This window comes from Amblyomma mixtum, chromosome 4 (genome assembly GCF_055824585.1).
Source record: "Amblyomma mixtum isolate Tamu chromosome 4, ASM5582458v1, whole genome shotgun sequence".
NCBI classification, from domain to species: Eukaryota; Metazoa; Arthropoda; class Arachnida; order Ixodida; family Ixodidae; genus Amblyomma; species Amblyomma mixtum.
Genome location: NC_143015.1, coordinates 38,812,005 through 38,826,734, shown reverse-complemented (window position 1 = coordinate 38,826,734; position 14,730 = coordinate 38,812,005). Strand labels below are relative to the sequence as shown.

The 14,730-nt window shown below is 48.9% G+C and overlaps 1 pseudogene across 1 annotated transcript; it reads left to right on the top strand.

Annotated features, from left to right (window-relative positions):
* The first annotated feature begins 4,139 nt into the window (after positions 1-4,139).
* Positions 4,140-13,859, top strand: LOC149346276 (uncharacterized; annotated as a pseudogene). The gene is made up of 2 exons (XR_016292367.1): positions 4,140-5,481; positions 11,922-13,859. The product of XR_016292367.1 is annotated as an uncharacterized LOC149346276 (transcript).
* Positions 13,860-14,730: the final 871 nt, after the last annotated feature.

Sequence of the window (14,730 nt, the reverse complement as noted above, 5' to 3'; positions counted from 1 at the left end):
ATGACTTCGACTGGACGTTTGAATGGCCTTCTTGGATCCAACTCTTTGATGACTACCGCTTCGCCTCGGGCCTGAATGAGCGGAGTGAAGAAGCGCAGGTCCGGATTCTATACGATGGGCAGGCAAGCAAGAGAAATCTTCCCTACTTTTGCATTACCTGAAGAACAGAAGCAATACGAAGTCGTCAAAAAGAAGTTCGACAAGCACTTCGTCGCCGCAAGGAACCTTGTTTATGAGAGCGCGTGCTTTCACCGTCGCACTCAAGAACCTGGAGAGTCAGTCGACCAATTCGTTAGCGCGTTGCACACGCTGGCGGACCGCCCAGTCAAAAAAAACCATTGCGTTCCAGTTGGTACCAATTGGAAATTTCCAAATGTGTTTTCGACACCATTGGAAAATACCAATTTGAAAACTCAATTTGGAAAATACCAATTGGAAATTTCCAAATGTGTTTTCAATACCATTGGAAAAATGCCAATTGGAAAATACCATTTGGAATGCTCCAATTGGCCAACACCAGCAGGTCCACTCCAGTTGGCAGACGTCAATTGATCTGCTCCAATTGTCAGGCACTAGGTGGTCCCACAATGACAGGAAGAACTGGTTTTACAGCAAATTTATTTGCAAAAAAATCCATAGGCAATATCTACATGCGCAGCAGCTGAGACCTCAGGCAGCGTCCAAGTCCTTGGCAAGATCACTGCAATATAAGTATCACACAGACAGCATTACTGCAATGAAAAGCTGTTCACAGCAGTACCAAGAAACTAGACACAATTTTGTATGCACAAATAAAAAAAAACTATGCACAAAGCAGTATACAGCACTGAAATTTACTGGAGTATTTCATGCATGGGCGTGTACCAAGTACATGGGGTGGTTATATGAAGAGAAACAGCACCACGAACTATATATGTCCTCTGCTGGTGCACATTTGCATAATTGCGGCTTGGGTTTACTTGTTTGTTAGCAGGGAGTCAGATAAATAAAACAATTGTCATCTTTTTGCCAACTTCTCTATATCTGCGATCTTCTCGCTTACAAAGCGGTTGAACTGCTTCATTCCCATTGTCAGGTCAGGTGGCATGCCCTTGCCTTCTAATCGCTGCCTGTAGCAGTCTAAGAATGACAGAATACAGTGAAATTACATAAGAAATCAAGCAGGCAAGAATTAAACTGACACGTGACAAATATTACAACTGCTTGACAAAGCTCGGAAAGGATGGACACGCTTTGGCAGTTGTGAAGCATACTGGTGAGGGTAATACATAAGTTCACGCAGAAGACAGCAAACAAATTGCTGTTACTAGATAAAATAGTTCCAACAGCTGCTTGCAGTTACCTCTCAGAACTGAGCTTCCATGGAGTGAGGGGCGTCTTCCTTTGTCGCCCTGGAAAGCGCGGGCAGTGTTTTCCTGAAAAAGTTTGAGCGGTAGTGGAAAGAATAGAAATTCAGGCATGAGGTCTATAAAAGCTATAATGCATTCAGTTGCAAAAAAGGAATAAGATACCTTGAAGGGACCGCTCCCTCAATTCTGAACGGCTCCACACCATCATGAGGAGCTCATTTACAAACATCGAGTCCTTTTGGAGCTCAGAAATCCGCTGCCATGCGGCTCGCGATATTTGTAACCCTTGCGCTGTAACCTGCACAAAAAAATAAAACATGAAAAATGTCTCAAAGGCATCCATACAAAGAAAGCTGTACCAAATGGGCTGAAGAAGAGTCTTCAGCTTGATGGGGTTGAGGGCTTAGTTGTGGTGCAGGTGCCACTCGTATAGTGGCCTGGCTCGGACCTGGTTCACCTTGGCTGGGGTGGACAGGGGCTGAGCTAAGCCGTAGTGCTGGAGCTTGCTCCTGGACTGCTTGCACTTGAAGACTTTGAGCCTGGTTATACACAGATGAACATTTTAGGCACTGCTACAATGATAGATAAACAAATGTACACTTGCAAGTTCTGCAAAAAAAGACAGGAAAATTTGCGCTCTTTGCCATAAATAACATACAATATTGCACATCTTTATTGTGAAGATTTAAAAATTTTCTTGCCTCAATCACTGGCTCGTTTACACTGAAACTGTACACAGAATGTGGGTATTACAGGAACTTTTGTCTCATAGTAAGTTTGTCAACAGTACTTACCTGGTTCAGTCATGCATGATGCAAACTTGTAGTCTTTTGCTTCAAAATCGACGAACCGGATGCCGCCAACTCTGAGTTTTCGCCAAACGGCGCCAAGGTCAGTATTACAAGCTGTGCAGGTCCTTTGAAGATGCCACTGCCGCCCTTCGCAGCAATAAGGCACTGGTGGATTTCAGTTCAGCGACCTTGGTGCAGACTATTAGAGTTGCATCATTCACAGCTGAATCATGTAAGCATCGTTGTAAAACTGCTACTAGACAAAAGCTGCCACAATGAGCAAGCTCTGTGCTCAGTTTTACCATAAACGAGCCACCGGTTAAAGTGAGCAAAATTTTCACGATAAAAATGCATAGTACAGTGCAACAGAAAAGAAATATTGATCTCCTAGAAAGGTCTGCATGCAGATAGATGTTTGCCACAGAAATCTGAATGTAACAATTCATACCACTGAGGGAAATTATGGTCTCCTGGAGCCCTGTAATTAAGCTTCGTAATTTTCTCAATTTTTTCTTCTTGTTGGAGCAACTGCTCTTTCAATTTTTAGATCTCATTATTTTGGAGCTGCATTTTCGCGCGTGCTGCTTGAAGTTCCTCCATGAGCAGCTTTGAACCTCTATCCTTTGAAGTTCCTATCTTCTTTTTTTCAAGGACAACCAGGAGGTCCTCCTTATTACTTGCCTCCTTCCGTTTTTTTGGCAGTGCTGTGCACTAAGTAAAAGAAAGCATGACACAAGGCAACAATTAGCAGTAAAAATTACTAAAGGAAAACAAATTCTACCTCTTGTATCTCTTCGTCACTGTCGCTGCTCTGTAGGCACTTCTGAACCCGCTGGTGGCTTGTTTGTATTTTCCCAAAGATTTCCACCTCAGAATCTGCAAAATATGCCATTTTGATTTGTACTTTCGACACATTTGATACATAGCCATATAGGCATCAACTGAAGCAAGAACAAACAGAAGTGTCGAGTGACTCAAATGACAATTAAGGCGTCGATTAGGGATAACTGGTGATTCTGAAGCATTAACAGCACACCAAACAGCTTTTGTAATATCACTTGCAGTGCGCTTTTGGTGCTTCTGGAGCTCCAATGTTAAAAATAAGACTCTGCATATATGCTAAGGTCGTGTGAAAAGATCACAGTATTAATAAATACAAAAACTGGGAGGCACATATATGTAATATATATATATATCAGGCAGGCTTAAAACATCCTAACACTGTGTTTAACTTCAACATGCAGCAGCGAAATTATTTCCTCCTTCCGACATTTACTTCAATAAAGAATGTATGTGGCCATCTCACTACGCTAATTTCTCTTTTTTCATGACCATACGCGTAAAACCCGTACATATTTTACCGCTGGCATCCCACAATGTATTTAACTGCCAGGCCCAAACTGCGCGAAATAGAGCACGCTGGACATCATTAATTGCGACGTGTGTAAGCTATAGTTCCATGGAAGGATAAGCCATGTAACTGGCACACAACACTTCCGGCATTTGCAGCAATAGGCATATATACAAAAAGGTGGCGGATCGGGCTGGTTGGTTGGCTGGTTGGTTGGCTGGTTGGTTCGAAGGCACGCTAGAGAAAGAGATGAGCGCTACTCGATCTCCACCAAACAGAAAAGTGCAGTTGATTACCTCCGAGCATGAGAATTCAGGCCGGGTAAAAGTCTGCCTCTCCTTCTTTGTCGGTCCATTTGGCCAAGTAGGTCCGAGGACCGAAATCCGTAGAATTCTCAGGCGCGAAGTCCTTTATGTCCGCTACGGGCACCACTGCGCAACTGTTGTTATCCTTATACCTGACGTACGCAAATGCTGGCGCATTTAAAGACATGGCGATCTGAATGGGCAAATTTTCAGCAATGTCAGAGCACAGAAAACAAAAAAAAAAGCTATGCCCACAGCAACACAAAGTCGTACACGTGCACAGTACCTGCGCTTCTCTGACGTAAGCGTAGGTCCCGCTGTACGAAACTGCGGAATAATTTTTTTTACTGCAACAACAACAAAATGCGTCCGTATAACCTTTCAAAATGTCAAAATTTGTATTTATAATTTTTTATGAGCACTTACTTTGTGCAGCGCTCCCAAATGTGAAATTGTGACGGCATAAATTTTTGGCTGACTGAATCAACTTGAATATGAGGACTGTTTTGACAGCTTGCGTTAGGATTCTAGCCACCGTACTTATGTGTGACAGCGTGCATTGTGCCAGTTTTTTACTTTCTGGTTGGGACTGTTCCAACATGGACTGCTGAAACGGCAGACAGTGACGGTTGTACAGGTATTTACCTCCTTTTGTACCTGAAGAATGGAACCTGCAGAAGAGCGCCGTAGGCGCGGCCCGTATAAGACGTACCTGAGCCCAAGCTCGCTGTACGGACCATGCAGCTTGCCAAGATCGACAGCCATCGAGCTAGAGAAAAGACGGCTCGAAAACACTGTTGTAAGTATGAGTGCCTATTACACGTAACGTGCTTCTTTGATTAAAATTTCCTCTTCTCTTGCACGCGGGGATCTTAATTAGCGGCTCAGTGATTGCTTGTCTTTCCGACAACAGGTGCACTAACTTTACCAGACGATCTCGGAGCCGTTCAACGCTAATACGCACCGTAGAATGGGTTCTCGGCTAAACCGCTCGCTTATTCGTGCTGGAATTTGATGCAGTGATGCCATATGACAGTCTTGCTATTTCAATACCAAGTCTGGATGATGCATTTTCCCGAGTTGATCAGAATTATTTATAATACGCGTCGGCTGCATGTAGCATTGCATGGCGACCCTTATATATAACAAGCAGCTTTAGCATAGTGTACGTGTAGCATTGCAACGGTCAGTACATGTTCGTTCATCATATTTCATGTTTAATGGCTGTAGGAAAGTTCGTGCATGTTGTGCTGCATTCGCGGAAGTTGATGAATGTCGAGTGAAAAAAAAATAGCATCGATCGCAGTGCGACCTTTAGTCGGCATCCTGCCTAACCGACTGGTTGCAGCTGTTAATGATTTGGTGGTAAAATTATTGCAAGTTAACAAAAATGGCATTTCATGCAGGAATCATCTCAAGGGAGGACTATATCCAACCCTGGTGTATCCAACCCTGGTGATGTTAATTCCGTGCAGCAAGCAATGCACATTCTTCACAGCAGCTCAGTAGACTGTGACGACTCGGAATATGCTCCGAACGCTACAGCGGCAGCTGAGACTGCGTACCAGGGGATTCCCGTGGTGGATGTCGCCGTACGTGGCCGTGAGGAGCAGACGGAAACAGACGTGGCTGACAGCGTACCTGCACCCCACCAAGAGAACTCGGACGCTGCTTTTTTGGAAGCTGTAAGCACATTTCACTTTTTATCTTAATTGGCACCCAGCCTTACAGGTACAGAACTAGAAAAAAGGGTAAACAAACATTCTCGCTTCCCTGAATTCAGCCGAGGTGTAGAATCAGTGTAGCACATGTGCAGTTTTTAATTAAAGAGTATTGAACGCCAAGCCATGTGCAGTTCACTTGGAGCAAAGTCATGACAAAAAAAACTGATATATTGATACATGCATTCGAAGAAGAGACAGCAGTAGCGCATGCGCTAGAAGAGGAAGAAGTTAGTTGGCTCTCTCGCGCGCGCTCGAACCACTAGGGGTCCGCCGCAGGTTTTTCGTCTCTGCGCGGGTGTTCTTTTTGGCGTTGCACGCTACAGTTTGGTGGAGCAGTGCTGGGTACGCTTCCCGACCTGCAAACTCCGTACAGCGTCACTACGGACCTCACACCGGTCCACCAGCGACCCAGCCGCCGTCTCCGCGGAGAGTCGCCTGAATTTGGGCCCCTTCCCCCGCCAACAAGGACGACGCAGCCTCGACCGCCGAGTCCAACTGACATGGCCACTGACACCAGGACCCAGCCGCCGATCCAGCCTCTACCGTCTAGTCCAACTGCCATGGCCGCTGACACCAGGCCCCTGGCGCCGATCCTTTGCCACCCACCGCGAACACCGCCATCTTTTCACGGTGATGTGTTCGAAGACGCTGAGGACTGGCTGGAGACGTTCGAGCGGGTCGCACGCTACAACGGCTGGTGCGACGAGCGCAAGCTGAATAACGTCTACTTTGCCCTGGAAGAGTCTGCTCGGACGTGGTTTGAAAACCACGAGGCTACACTTCCCACCTGGGAGACGTTTTGCCGGAGTCTCCTGGCTACGTTCCCCAACGCTGACCGCCGGGAGAAGGCCGAAGCTGCGCTGCACTCCCGAAATCAGCGCACGAACGAAAGCGTGCGCATGTACACCGAAGACATGACCCGTCTTTTCAAGCGCGCCGACCCCAACATGACAGAGGAGAAGAAGCTGCGCCATCTCATGCGTGGGGTTAAGCAGGAGCTGTTTGCGGGCCTCGTGCGCAGCCCACCCCGCACGGTGGCGGAATTTCTAACCGAGGCGACCACGATGGAGACGACGCTGCAACAACGGGCCCGCCAGTACAACCGGGACATCAACTGCATGGTGCCCGAAGGCTTTTCGTCGTGTCTCGGCGGCAGTGCAGACACCTTGCGTGAACTAATTCGCTCCGTTGTCCGGGAGGAACTGCAACGGATCCATCTGCCTCAGGTTGCACCTGCGCCGCTGGCAGCGCTGTCCGAAGTTGTCAGGGACGAGGTGCGACAGGCTGCGCAGGCACCTCCTGTCCCCGAAGCGCCATCCCGGTTCGATGACCGACCCACGTACGCATCTGTTGTACATCGCACGACAGGCTACGGTCCCATTACCCCAACGCCTGGCGTGAGCAACATCGGCACATGTCCCGCAAGCGTGCCTGGCTACGGTGTGACCCCGTCGACCTCCGTGAGTAACATCGCCACGTATTCTGCAACCGCATCTGCTACAGCTGGGCCACGCCCTCGCAAGTCGGATTTGTGGCGTACACCGGACCGCAGGCCTCTCTGCTACCACTGTGGGGAGCCTGGTCACCTCTACCGCGCCTGTCCGTACCGCCAAGTGAGCCTTCGCGGTTTCCATCCCGACGCACCCTGCCCTCAGAACGGCGAACGACCGCATGAGATTGCACAGCATCTCTGGGCACGCCAGAACCCTGCCTACTCTGGAAGGCGCGAGTCCCGTTCCCCTTCGCCTCTCCGTTATCGCTCTTCCAGCCCCGGCCGCCAGAGTAGCTCTGCTGGCCGTCGCTCGCCGAGTCCGCGTCGGGAAAACTAACACCAGCGACCTCTGGAGGCAAGGCCGCTGACGTCGGGACGTGTCAAGATCCTCCATCGCGGAACCCTCGAGCCGGCGATACCCGGACAGAGAGAGGCAGCGACAGTATCAGATACGCTGCATCCGATTTGCGTGTGACAATTGATGGCACTGACATTACCGCGCTGCTCGATACCGGTGCTGATTACTCTGTTATGAGCCGTGCCTTCGCTGGAGAACTGAAGAAGGTTCTGACACCGTGGACGGGGACCCCCATTCGCACCGCTGGTGGCCACCTAATTTCCCCTGTGGGCAAGTGCACGGCTAGAGTTGGGATTAGTGGTTTTACGTACGTTGGTGAATTTGTCGTACTCCCCGAGTGTTCCAGAGACTTGATTCTGGGGATCAACTTCCTGCAGTCGAACGGCGCTGTGATTGACCTTCAGGAGGCACGTGTCACGTTCTCGACCAAACAGGCCGTGGCGCGCTTTGACTCCCGCGATCCCTGCAGCAACGCTCTGCGTATTGTCGAGAACGACGTCACGGTGCCGCCGCGGTGCAGTGTTCTGGTGCTCGTGCGGAACGACCTCTTTCATGACTACGAGGGCCTAGCGGACAGCCATAGTCCACTGCTGCTTAAGCGGGGACTTGCCGTTGCAAGAGGTCTCGTCCAACTACGTGACGGCCGCACCCACGTCCTCCTGACTAACTTTGCCAACGAATATCAGCACCTGGCCAAAGGCATGGCTATTGCCTTCCTCCACGACGTTGCTGAGGTTCCAGGTTTGTGCACCGTGGGAGGACCCTCTCCGGAGTATGCTGGCCCACATCACGTTCTTCAGTCAGTCAGAATAAATCCTGCCTTGCCGTCGGTTCAGAGGGATCTTCTGTCGGCCCTCTTGGCAGAATTTGCGGACTGTTTCGCTACGTGCTCGAAGGTCGGCCGAACTCCACTCGCCAAGCATCGTATCATCACTGACGAGACTACGCGACCCGTCTGCCAGCGCCCATATCGTGTTTCCCCGGTGGAGAGAGAAGCCATTCAGAATCAGGTTGCCGAGATGCTTGCAGACGATGTCATCCAGCCGTCCACTAGTCCGTGGGCATCGCCTGTGGTTCTTGTCAAAAAGAAGGACAATACTCTGCGTTTCTGCGTGGACTACAGGAAACTTAACAGCGTGACCAAAAAGGACGTTTACCCGCTGCCCAGGATAGATGACGCGCTCGACCGATTGCGGAACGCCAGATACTTCTCGTCATTGGATCTTAAAAGCGGGTACTGGCAAATCGAAGTGGACGAGAGAGACCGGGAGAAGACGGCTTTCGTGACGCCTGACGGCCTCTATGAGTTTAAAGTGCTCCCATTTGGTCTGTGCTCAGCACCGGCTACTTTCCAACGCATGATGGACACTGTCCTCTCCGGCTTGAAATGGCAGTCCTGCCTGGTGTACCTGGACGATGTCGTTATATTTTCGCCCACCTTTGACCAACACTTGGAGCGGTTGCGCATTGTGCTACAAGCGCTCAAATCCGCGCAACTCACCATCAAAGCCGAGAAATGCCATTTTGGCTTTGAGGAACTTCGCTTTCTTGGTCACGTTGTCAGCGCACAAGGTGTTCGCCCGGACCCAGACAAGACTGCTGCCGTCTCAGGTTTTCCACGCCCAACTGACAAGAAGGCCGTTCGCCGGTTTTTAGGCCTGTGCTCCTATTATAGGCGCTTTATTCAAGATTTCTCGAAAATCGCGGAACCGCTGAACGCACTGACCCGTGACGACACGCCCTTCCTCTGGGGGACCGACGAAGAGGCTGCATTTGTCGAGCTTCGCAGCCGTCTGCAAAGCACTCCGATACTCGGCCATTTCGACGAGCATGCTGCCACGGACATCCACACTGACGCCAGCAATGTTGGCCTTGGTGCAGTACTGATCCAGTGGCAAGACGGTGCAGAACGGGTCATCAGTTATGCTAGTCGGACACTTACGCGCTCCGAGACCAATTATTCTACGACGGAGAAAGAATGTCTTGCAGTGATATGGGCCATCTGCAAGTTCCGACCGTACCTCTACGGATGACCCTTCCGTGTGGTAAGCGACCACCACTCCTTATGCTGGCTGGCGAGCCTCAAAGACCCCTCAGGACGCTTGGCTAGATGGAGCTTACGCTTGCAAGAATACGACTTAACAGTAGTTTACAAGTCTGGCCGCAAGCATCAGGATGCGGATTGTCTGTCGCGCGCGCCTATCCCAATCAATACCGAAGAAACCACCGATGATTTTCCTTTCCTGGGCTCTGTTAGTACCACCCAAATGGCGCAGCTTCAGAGGGCGGATACGGAGTTGGCGCCGCTCATCGATTACCTCGAAGGCAGTGAAGCTCCCATTCCGCGTGTTTTTCTTCGAGGGCTTCACACCTTCACTTTACGGTCTGGTGTTCTCTACAAGCGCAACTTTGCCAACAGCGAAGAAGTGTTCCTACTTGTCGTACCATCACAGCTGCGGTCTGAGATCTTGAGTGCCTGTCATGATGCACCATCCGCCGGCCACCTTGGAGTCAGCCGTACACTCGCGCGGATTAGACAAAAGTATTATTGGCCCAGGTTACTCCCATCGGTGCGGGCCTACGTCAAAACATGCCGTGAATGCCAACGTCGGAAGACTCCTCCATTGAAACCGGCCGGATTTCTTCACCCCGTCGATCCACCGAAGACCCCTTTCCATCAAGTGGGCATGGACCTCCTTGGCCCATTTCCGAAGTCTTCGTCTGGAAAGCGTTGGATAGTCGTTGCGACTGACTACCTCACACGGTACGCTGAGACCACGTCTCTTGCCAAAGGCACTGCTGCTGAAGTGGCGCAGTTCTTCGTCCACAACATTGTCTTGCGTCATGGAGCACCCGCCGTTGTTGTTACTGACCGGGGAACTGCTTTCACGGCCCGCTTAACCCAGTCCGTGATGACTCTGACGCACACGAGCCACCGACGTGCTGCGGCGTATCACCCGCAGACAAACGGGTTGGTAGAGCGACTGATAGCATGTCGGCTAGTGTGCGGTTGAATGTACGTTGACGTCGAGCATCGAACTTGGGACGCCATTCTGCCGTACGTAACGTTTGCGTACAACACCGCCCTGCAGGAAACAACCCGACTGACCCCCTTTCAGCTTGTCTTCGGTCGCCAGGTGACCACTCCGTTGGATGCTATGTTGCCCGTCGACCCTTACTGCGACTCTGACGCTGACATCGACGTAGAAACCTTCGTTCAGCGTGCTGAGGAAGCGCGTCAAATGGCCCGCCTGCGCATCCACCGTCAACAGGAGGCTGACGCCACTAAGTACAACTGTGGACGCCGTTTCGTCAGTTATGCTCCCGGCGACCTTGTGTGGATTTGGATACCTGTTCATCGCCGCGGGCTCTCTGAAAAGCTGCTGCGCCGATACTTCGGCCCTTACGAAGTAGTGCGCCGTATCAGTGATGTGACTTATGCAGTAGCTCCCGCCCCGACAGCTTGTTCATCGCGCCGGTCGCACCAAACTGAAGTCGTACACGTTGTTCGCATGAAGCCTTACCACGACCGGCTACCTGACTGAACTGCGGTCCACTGCAGCTGTGTTCTACCCTTTCGCTGACTTTTCACTCCCAGCCGCATCGTGTCGATGCTGCAGAAGAGGGAGGCAGTGATACATGCATTCGAAGAAGAGACAGCAGTAGCGCATGCGCTAGAAGAGGAAGAAGTTAGTTGGCTCTCTCGCGCGCGCTCGAACCACTAGGGATCCGCCGCAGGTTTTTCGTCTCTGCGCGGGTGTTCTTTTTGGCGTTGCACGCTACAATATAATGCCTTACATCCCAAAGTGGCATATGAATTGTCACTGCTGTTGAAGGCCCTATAAATTCATATATATCAACTGTCTGGGGGCCTTTAGCAAAAAGGTGTGAAAGGCAAGGTTATGATAGAAAAACAATTGCACTTGATGGACAGTACGGTAGTTAGTTGGAACTTACCTGTCCATGGGCTACGGAACATTTGTGACACCAACTATTGCTTTTTTACTTTTTGGAATTGTTCAGCCTGGTGGATTGAAATCTTTTGTTTAATATTTAAGTTCGATGTGAATAATCATCACAAAAAAAAGGAATTACTCTCCAATTGCCCTGTCTGGATGAGTAATACTAAATTACTGCATCAACATGGTACCATTTCTGGCTGCTGCTGAAATTCACAGCGAAGACAAGTCAGCGGCCACAGGAAAAATAGTTTTTGTCATATCGCCATATGCAGCCTTTGTGAGGTGAATGCTAAGGTAATTTCAGGGCAGAAAATTTGAGCTCAAGGAATGATGCAGTCTCAAGTACTGTCAAACAGGTTATTTCCTGCTGTGTCATGCAGTGTTTTTAGCATGTGCGTCACGACTGTCTGCATGCTGTGTAGATGCTGTCAGTTTATTTCTAAATCTTTTGTTCCTTAAAGTTTTGTACCATTTATATGAAATGTTAAAAAATTGCTGACTAACGGCAACAAAGGGGAATATATGGTTCTAAAGTTGTATTTTTGGACATGTTCAGCAGAGTAGTTCAGCAAATGCTTGCGATGTGCAGGACATTCCTGAGCCCGAGGATCCTGCTCAGCAAGATGTGAGCAGCCCAAGTGGCACCAGTGAAGATGCAGGACTAGCTGACCTTTTTAGCGACATCGTCTCTGAAAAGGTTGTGGTGTCGAAGGGCGGCATGCTGCTAATGGTGCTGAAACATGCTGTCAAAAACAGTTTGTCTCTGACAGCAGTGACAAGTTTATTAGAAATGATAAATTTGTTTTTTGAGAAGCCTGTGCTACCAGAATCACGGTATATGTTTGGAAAGCTGGTAAATGGTAGCACCACTGATATGAGGTTTCATCTCATTTGTTCCAATTGCTCCACGTATATTGGTGAAGTTGAGCCAGGAGCCTCCTCCACATGTACCAAGTGCTTCAGGGCTTTAAAATTTTCCTCTGTGACAGAAGGGTCCTTTTTTGTTGCTTTCGACATAGAGTCTCAACTACAAAAAGTTCTAAAGGGGTACGACATCCTCGATTTAACAAAACCCCTTCCAGATAAGGGGACATATTCTGATATATATATGATGGGGAACTGTATCGAACATTTGTCTCCTCAACAGCAGATGCAGGCAACAGGATAAGCCTGATGTTCAATTCAGATGGCACTCCTATTTTTCGTTCCAGTGGCACTGCCATTTGGCCTATACAGCTGTTAGTGAATGAGCGGCCTGCTGCGCAGAGAATGAATAGGCCAGTTTTAGCTGCCCTTTGGTTCGGAAAGAAAAAGCCAGATATGGCAGTCTTTCAAGGGGCTTTCGTGGAAGCCATCACTGAGCTCTCAGAAAAAGGCTTTGTCCTTGAATACAGAGGTGAAGAGAAACGGTTTAAAGTATACTGCATTTGCTGCGCCGTTGATTCCGTGGCAAGAGCTCCTATGCAGGGAGTCATGCAATTCAATGCGTATTACGGTTGCAACTGGTGCTTACAAAGAGGCGAAAGAGTTGCCAACTCCACGAAGTGCCCCGTGGAAGAAAACGAAGCAAGTGAAAGGAGTGAAGAGCAGATGTTGGAAGACATGGAGTCTGCAGTAACTGAAGAGAAACCTGTACATGGTGTCAAAACTGCCTCGCCACTTATTAACTTAGATCAGTTTCATATAGTGTGGGGATTTGTCCCAGACTATATGCACTGTATCTTGTTAGGAGTGGCTAGGCAGTTTCTTGAGATGTGGCTTAAGGACACTAGCTGCAGATTTGACATGAGGTCACGCCAAGATGACATCGATGCAAGGTTGTTGGCAATTTCGTCACCTAGGTATGTAAAAAGAACACCGAGGCCAAGAAAGGAAAAAAAATTTTGGAAAGCTAAAGAGTGGGAGAACTGGCTTCTTTACTATAGCTTGCCTGTATTAGAGGGAATTGCAGACAAACTCTGCGTTCAGCATTGGACTTATCTAGTAGAAGCCCTGCATTTAATGCTCAAGAGGGAATTGGCCACCTGGGAGCTCGAACAGGCGGAGGAGCTGCTGTTAGAGTTCCATATTCGTGCACAGCTTCTTTATTGGAAAGGCTGCATGTCATTCAACATGCATCAAGTCACTCACATAGCAAAAAGTGTGCGCCACTGGGGCCCACTTTGGGCACACTCAGCCTTTCCATTTGAGTCGGGCAATGGCAGTTTAACGAAAGCTGTAAAAGCTGCAAATGGCATACCCCATCAAGTTTGTAGAGTCCTACAGACTGAAAGGCTAGTAGATAATCTCTCTGAATTAGCTTCTAAGCCAAGTGTACTTAGTTATTGTGATCTACTGGAGTTCTCAAAAACTAAAAAAACTGACAGTTCCAGGAGAGGTTCGACATTTTGGGCGAGGCAGCATCTATACCACATCAAGCTGACCTGTTGACAGTTGTACTGAGCTTCTAGGTGCTGTGCAGTATGGTCGCATGATCAGGAAAGGGGTAGTGCTTACTACAAAAAAGTATGCTGCAGGAAAAAAGACGAATGGCTCAGTGATTCAACTTTGTGATGCCTCTTTTGCTGTGATAGAAAAAATCATATGCAAAAGTAGTGCAGAAGAATATGTCATAGTTAGGCGACGCAAATGTGCTCCTATGAAATACACGACTTTGATAGTTCGCTTAAAGTCATAGAGGAAGTCAGTGATCGCGATGTGCTTAAAGTCATAGAGGAAGCGCGATCACTGACTGTGCTACCAGTTTCAGAAATTTTGACTGTTTGCGCAGTTGTTAGAACAGGAGGAAATTGTTACGTCTCGCCAGTGCCAAATTCGTTTACAGGGTAAACTGAATATAATGCACATTTAAGAACACCAGGTGGTAGATCAATCCAGACAGCAGCACCTAGGAGGGAGCAGTGCTATAGTGCAAGGTGTGGAACTTTTAAGGTCTGCAAGAGAAGCTGTAGCAGAGCGCTTTGGGTTAGTTTTGCTTACCTAGGGTTCTTTAACATGCAAACTCATGACACAGTGCAGTTGCATAAATGTGTGTGAAATACATCACTTAAATAATAAATAATTGCACTTGCCTTTGTACACAAATAAATTGGTTTTTGAGGAAAGGAAATCGCAGTATCTGCCTCACATATCGCGGTGGACACCTGAACTGCACTGCAAGGGAAGGGAGGAAGGTGGGAGTGAAAGAAGAGGTGCTGTAGTGGAGGGCTCCAGAATAATTTCGACCACCTGGGTATCTTTAACATGCACTGACATCGCATAGCAAACGGGCGCCTCTTGCGTTTCGCCTCCATTGAAACGCATCCACCGCAATCGGGTTCGAAACTGGGTACTCCGGTTCGGTAGACTATCCACTGGCCTTAACCACTGAGCCACCGCATTGGGCTTGTACACACGGC